This window comes from Cetorhinus maximus, chromosome 2 (assembly GCF_964194155.1).
Source record: "Cetorhinus maximus chromosome 2, sCetMax3.hap1.1, whole genome shotgun sequence".
Lineage (NCBI taxonomy): Eukaryota > Metazoa > Chordata > Chondrichthyes > Lamniformes > Cetorhinidae > Cetorhinus > Cetorhinus maximus.
The window spans coordinates 212744726-212752309 of NC_135880.1; the positions used below are offsets into that span (position 1 = coordinate 212744726).

Below are 7584 nucleotides of genomic sequence, written 5' to 3' on the forward strand. Positions count from 1 at the left end.
GTTTGGGTTTTGCCAGGGCCACTCAGCTCCTGACCTCATTACAGCCTTCAAATATGGACAAACGACCTGAACTCCCGAGATGAGGTGAGAGTGACTGCCCTTGACATCAAAGCAGCATTTGACCGAGTGTGGCATCAAGGAGCCCTAGCAAAACAGGGGTCAATGGGAATCAGGGGGAAAACTCTCCATTGGTTGGAGTCATACCTAGCACAAAGGAAAATGGTTGTGGTTGTTGGAGGTCAATCATCTTAGTTCCAGGACATCACTGCAGGAGTTCCTCAGGATAGTGTCCTAGGCCCAACCATCTTCAGCTGCTTCATCAATGACCTTCCTTCCATCATAAGATGTGGTAATCTGAGGTACAATACACCTTTAAGAGAATGTGAGTAGATTGACCACGTGACTGTATTACCCAATGGCTGTGTAGCGTGGGCTACAATGTTAATCAGTAGTTTAGAATAGGGTCTGGTTGGAGAAGCACACACGTGTTGGTGCTCTGTTACTTGTGTTAATAAACAGCATGTGCTTCATCTTACAGTGGTCTCTGCGCCTGTGGTATCTTGTTTACCAACTCACTCACTGGTAGATAGGCTTGCAACCGTGTTCGCTGAGCAAAGCAACCCAACAGAAGGAACATAACATAAGGTCAGAAGCGGGAATGTTCACTGATGATACACAATGTTCAGCACCATTTGTGACACTACACATACCGAAGCAGCCCATGTCCAAATGCAGCAAGACCTGGATAATATCCAGGCTTGGGCTGACAGTGACAAGTAATATTTGCTCCACACAAGTGTCAAGCAATGACCATCTCCAACAAGAGAGAATTTAACCATCGTCCCTTGACATTCAGTGGCATTGCCATCACTGAATGCCCCACTATCAACATCCTGGGGGTTACCATTGACCGGAAACTGAACTGCACTAGCCATATAAATACTGTGGCTACAAGAGCAGGTCAGAGGCTGGGAATCTTGTGGCGAGTAACTCACCTCCCGATTCCACAAAACCTGTCAACCATCTACAAGGCACAAGTCAGGAGCGTGATGGAATACTCTCCAATTGCTTGGATGAATGCAGCTCCAACAACACTCAAGAAACTTGACACCATCCAGGACAAAGCAACCCACTTGATTGGCAACCCATCCACAAACATTCACACCCTCCACCACCGACGGACTGTAGCAGTGTGTACCATCTACAAGATGCACTGCAGCAACTCACCAAGCCTCCTTAGACAAGCACCTTCAAAATCCATGACCACTACCATCTAGAAGGACAAGGGCAGCAGACACAGTTCTGAAAGTTCCCCTCTAAGCCATTTACCATTCTGGCTTGGAAATACATCACCATTCTTTCACTGTTGCTAGGTCAAAATCCTGGAACTTCCTTCCTAACAGCACTGTCGGTGTACCTGCACCACATGGACTGCAACAGTTCAAGAAGGCAGCTCACCACCACCTTCTCAAGGGCAATTAGGGATGGTCAATAAGTGCTGGCCTAGACAGCGATGCCTGCATCCCGTGAATGAATAAAAATAACTGAATTGTTAACTCCATTTGCAGACATGTGCTAGCATATTTTTAAAAAGGGGAGAAAATGATAGGAACACGTTTTTGATAAAGGAAAAAATGACTCAACTGTCTTCATGTTGGCATAAGCTAAAACCTGGAATCTGTTATGCAGTGGTGGCAATCAACACTGGAATTGGAAGCACTTTACTAACTAAAGTTTCATTCATCTGGATTCAATGTTATGCTGTAATCAATGATTAAAATTTGCTGGATGGTATTCACTAATCTTCACAGATGAGGTAATCTTGACATCCCAAACCTCCTTCATGTTCACTTATTAAAACATCAATTTTTCATGAAAAAGTGCTCAGTGATCCTTTATTTATAATTTTACAATCATGACCGTGAACTAAATGGAATTGCATCACTGCACATACCATTATGAAAATGGCACATGATCCTTCACACCCTTAAAAAGAAGCTAGCTAGGTGTTTTATTTCACGACGAACACATCAGAGGGTGGATTTATAATGCAACATTAGCCTTACAGGTATTACTAAAATTGCATTGTAATTCAGGAGTCTGATTCTGACCTGCCAGTGTGCTATGATACTTCTCTGGAGAAGATAATCTCACACGTGCAGAACTTCACATTTGAAGGAGTACAACTTGAGTATGGTGTCAGGGTTCACAAAGTGTTCATGGGCGGGTCCTTTGGATCCCGTCTACGTCTTTAAAACTTATTCAGAACTTATATCAACGTATTAAACATGTAGGTGTTCCTCTTTGCGCTCTTAATACTTTTAAACCCGAATGACCTGAAGTGCAGGTTAGTATATGTATGTCAACATACGAGTGCAGAGCTCATGTCTGCATTTAATATTCCAAATTGTAGCGATGCTGTATAACTCGGCATTACTGAGTGAAAATGTATACTATAGCTGCCAGTTTGAACTTAGTAGTTACAGCACCTTAAGATTATAAAAGAGATGTTTGAACTTTCTAGAAAATGTACCCTCTTTTTTATTAATTTATATTCATGTTGTTGAGCCTTATTGGGAGCAAATATGGAATTTACGTTCATGATTTCCCTCCCCTCATGATTTTTCCGTTCTGCAAAATTAATAGTGGTGTACACTTATAAAATTTACAGGAATAAGTAGAACTGTGATCTCTAGGACATGCAAATAGTAATGTGAAGGAGAAGAAGAATGAGGAAAGCAGTCCAACAATTAATTGTCCAATGTTAAATCCTGATTCCTGTAATTCTGCACTACCAGAAAGTTGGTGTAATGCTTTTAACTGTACATACATTGAAAGATGGACCACAGGTGACTTGTAAGTGGGTAGCCACTATTTGTAACAGATTGGTAATTCTTAGTGACATTTGGGAATTTATGAAGCACTCATTTCATTTGTCCCTCTCCAGTGACATTCAGATGTTACAAAGGGTGAGCCATCTGTTAAGTGCAAATTTGCTGACATACACATGTGTGCAATTAGCCAGGACTTGCTTCCAGTAAGAGTGTACCATTGCAATTTTAGGATTAGGATTCAAGGCTGTCTGAATGGCATTTGGAGCACCTTTGGACTAGGGAGGGGAAAAACAAGCCATTTTCCCCAGGGTAGGAATTGGTGTGCGTTGCACCCATTTTCCAGGCGTAAAATGGATGAAAAACAAGTCCACTTTGCAGTGTGATTGCTGCACTCAATTTAGGCAGCAATTGCTCCCATTGCTAAATTTTTAGGAACCTTTTGTAAAGTGCCCTAGATGGACACCAAAAACAATAATTATAGCCCCTCAGTATGCATGTTAGGGGCCTAACACCTGTTGAAATTTGTTGCTGGTGAACAAAGAAGCACTAGACCTACCACATTCCAGATTTTTCAGGAAGGTGAGCGAAATTGTGATTTTAGAAATACCAGTTGAAGTCAGGAGGAGCAGGTATGCTTTTCTAGTTCCACAGGAGCCATGATTGCGTCCGTGCCCTGTCCGTCAATGGCCCACTCTAACCTTTGCCTCTTCCCAGGACTATAAGGACCACTGCTGGGGAGGCTGGTAGTCCAATGTTGATCTTTCCGCCTGGTCAAGCTGTCTGTGGATGTGTGATGAGTGCTGGTGGCCCAAAGGCCAATCTCCTTTGATTCTCAGTTTTTGGCACATGCTGGCCGAAAATAGGCTCAGGTAAGAACATAAATTAGGAACATTAGAAACAGGAGCAGGAGTAGGCCATTAGGCCTCTCAAGAATGCTCTGCCATTCAGTGAGATCATGGCCGATCTGATTATGGCCTTAATTCCACTTTCCTGTCTGCCCCTCATCACCGTTGACTTCCTTGTAGATCAAATATCTGTCTAACTCAGCATTGAATATATTCAATGACCCAGCCTCCACTGCTCACTGGGGAAGAGAATTCCAAAGGTTAATGATTCTCTGAGAGAAGAAATTCCTCCACATTTCCTAAGGGAGGCCCCTTATTTTGAAACTGTGTCCCATAGTTCTAGATTTCCCCGCAAGCGGAAACATCTTCTCCGCATCTGTCAAGCCCCTTCAAAATCATACATGTTTCAATAGGATCACCTCTCATTCTTCTAAACTCCAATGAGTGTCGACCCAGCCTGCTCAACCTTTCCTCATAAGACAACCCTTTCATCCTTCATCAAAATCCGCCCTAGGTTTTTATTGCTCTCTAGTGGCTTCTGCTGGAAAGAGCGGATGTAAACTTGTAGGGGAGAACAGAATCATATCTTGTTAATGTCTCCACAGCTGAATAGATCTTTTAAGCACATAGACCAGGCTTACATGTGAAGATTGATCACTAAAGAGAAACAATTTGCTTTACTTACCCTTACATACAATACAAATCAAAATCTACTTACACTAAAAAGAAGTTTTGCACGCTATCTGTTTCTATGACCTTTATTTCTGCCACTGAAGGCAGATGGAGTAATTATTTTGCCCGTTTGTTAGTCTGTTAGCCTGTAAACAATGTATCTCAAAAACTAATGGATGGATTTAAACAAAATTTGGTACACAGATAGGGTATGGCCCAAGGAAGAACTGATTAGTTTTTGCCAAAGATGCGCATCCATATCCAGATCCAGATACTGGAATTTTTTTAAATGACCTGTTAACATTGGGAGAGAGGGCAAACTGACTTTTTCTTTTAGAAGGTTGTTTTATTTAGAATGTTTTTGATTGTTTTAGAATGTTGTGGATTGTCTCAGCTGCTGTGATGGAATTTGTCACAGCTATTAAAGTTTTAGCAGAGTTTTCAGAACAGTTTGTTGGATGAAGATTTTTTTTTAAATTCATTTACAGGATGTGGGTGTCACTGGCTAGGCTTGAAGCCTGTCCAGTAGCTGGAAGCTCTTAACAAAAAATATTTCTTTTTCCAGCTTTTTGTAGCAACAGAACATCAACCAGGCAGGGAAGAGCTGTGTAATTGTAATAATGTTGAGTTAGCATGGAGTGGTGGAAGAATGCACACAATTAAGTGCCGTCTTCATTTGTTTATGCTATGTAGCTCAATGACTTCCCTATAATGCTTACGTTCTATAACCCTTAATTGCAATCTTTCTCAGCTCATTGGCAATGTACTAGTAGGCTGCTGATACCTGTGGAGCTGTACCCTGACCAGGGTTCGTTTATTCAGAAGAAAATTGGGGGGTGGGTGTTGGGAGGTGGTGGTAGGGGGGAAATCATAGTTTACATCACCTCCCCACCCTGTCCCTAACCCAGATTTGCTTTGTGCTACTGAATAGGCAAGCATGCTTGGAGAGCTCATTGTTGTCATCCTCTCACAAGGGCCAATCCTGTGATGCAGAAATCGCTCCTTCAAATGATGATGAATGACCTAACAGTGATGAATAATAGCACTGCAATGCATTCCAGGCACTGGTAGGAAGTGATGAAGGATGGGTGAAATTACATCCTATGGGACAAAATTGGTTACAATATTTCTGAGTTAAGCATTTAGATATGCTGACTGTTATTGTGCCATTAAATGTGTATTCATTTTTCTATTGTTTTGGGAAAAAAGACATACAATTCATGAATTCACCCATGTTTTCCCTTTCCCTAATAGGATCTCAGGTCATTCCTCATCGTTGTTCATCTAGGAAAGTGGAACAATGGAGATTTTGATGTCTGTCATGAATGCATTTGATCGATTGACTTCAGCAGAGCAAGATCCAAAATGGCAGTTGTCTCCATTTTCACAGCCTGTGCCCTAAAATAAATTGGCTCACCAGAAATTGCCTTTAGCTTTAGTGCTGTGACTGAGAATTGATAATTTGACAGAATAAGGCATTCACATGCACATGTAATTTAATTTTCAGTGAACCTCAAATATTTCAAAGTGATTCTAATGGGGAAGAATAACAACACTCCAAGGCTGATTTTAACTACAGATGGTGGTGGGGGAGGGGGGAAGGAGTGTTTCCCAAGTGGCCTCCTGGATCTTATCCAAGATGGCAGTGGCCATAGCAACAGCGTAAACTGGGCCGTAAGTGACCTCATACTGTTTTCACACCTCGAAAACCCTGTTTAATATCCTTTTTAAAATTTGTTCATGGGATGTGGGCGTTGCTGACTGGGCCAATATTTATTGCCAACCTTGGTTGCCCTTGAGAAGGTGGTAGTGAGCTTGAACTGCTGCAGTCCATGCGTTGTAGGAACACCCCCAGTGCTGAAAGGAAGGGAGTTCCAGGATTTTGACCCAACAGGGGACTTGATCCGATGGAGAAAGTTAAAATCAGCCCTCCCAAGATTTTTTTCACCATCTGGAAAATCATGGCTAAAGCTGCAAGGATTTTCCTCATTTCTTGTAGAGAGATTCCAGGCTATGGGGGTTGCTGAAGCTAGCTATTTAATAGTTTGTACATTCAACATTATTTCTAGAAGATCCTGATTACATGCTATGCTTGTACACAAAGCAGAAGCAGGGCTGGAACAAAGGAGCAGGATTAGATCATTCAGCCCTTCATGTTTGCTTCTCGGTTCACTTACAGCAGGGCTGATATACCTCATCTCTATTTACCTGCCATTGCTCCATTTCCCTTGAAACCCTTACCAATTTTCAAAGGTTTGCTTGCACGTGCAGCCTTTTGGCTGAGAGAATTCCAGAATTCTAATACACTTTGGGTGGGAAAAGCATTTACTGAATTCAATCCTAAATGACCCAGCTCTATTTTCAAAATGACATCCCCTCATTCTTACTCACCCATCAGAGAAAATAGCCTTTCTACTGCACCTACCCTATCGAACCCTTTAAACACTTTTTCTGCCCTTTTAACATTTTAAACACCTTGGTCAGATCACCCCACAATCTATACTCAAGGCAATACAAGACAAGCTCATGCCACTGATTCCTACAATTTAGCCCTCTAAGCCCTGGGGTCAGGAGCAGCAATAAGATGCAGATTGGGGATGGAGGGTGATAATTTTTGATTTTCTTGTGAATCAGAAGACCGAATTTTGATTTGGCTGCGGGGGCAAGCGGGCGGGCCAGCAACTTCCCACTACTAGCTGGTGTGCTAATTGTCTTACATGTTTCTGCCTCTTGACCATTTTGGAACAGACCGCTTAATTGGGGGAGCGGTTGACAGCTCCTCATCCAGAAATGGCGACCAGCCACTTTAGCCAATTAAAGGGCTAATTAAGGCCACTCTCCTGATGCTGAATAGAATGTTCCAGTTGGCATGTGGACCTCCCACTGGGGCTGCAACCCACTGCCCTGTGGAGGGACACCCCCCCTGCACAATGATAGCCTGGCAGCTGTGGCCAATTTATATTTTGGGCGCTGCCATTTTACGTGGGGGGGCCAATTAAGGCCTGCCCAGTGTGACGTACGCCCGGAAGTGCTGAGCGCTCCCTGTGCAGGCGGTGGGGGGGAGGGGGGCTGGTTGGGTTGCCTGAGTCAGGGCCTGTGCTCTTTCACGCATGCAGGTGAAAGAGCGCAGAAATCTCCCTGAGGCACAGTGCTGCCTCAGGGAGGTTAGTTTAAGTTCAAAAAAATTTAATAAAAGAAAAAACATTTTTTAAGACATGTCCCCTCATGTGAAA

General features: G+C 42.8%; 1 long non-coding RNA gene across 2 annotated transcripts in view; it reads left to right on the top strand.

Annotated features, from left to right (window-relative positions):
- The window catches only part of LOC144669801 (uncharacterized), a 67496-nt gene extending 61412 nt beyond the window's left edge, over window positions 1-6084 (top strand). The window contains exon 6 of one of the 2 annotated variants that reach the window (XR_013573749.1): window positions 5606-6084. This is a non-coding gene — a long non-coding RNA (uncharacterized LOC144669801). Of the gene's footprint in view, window positions 1-16; window positions 393-5605 lie in introns of those variants that run through there. The other variant, XR_013573750.1, reaches the window with a different exon arrangement.
- The last annotated feature ends 1500 nt before the right edge of the window (window positions 6085-7584 follow it).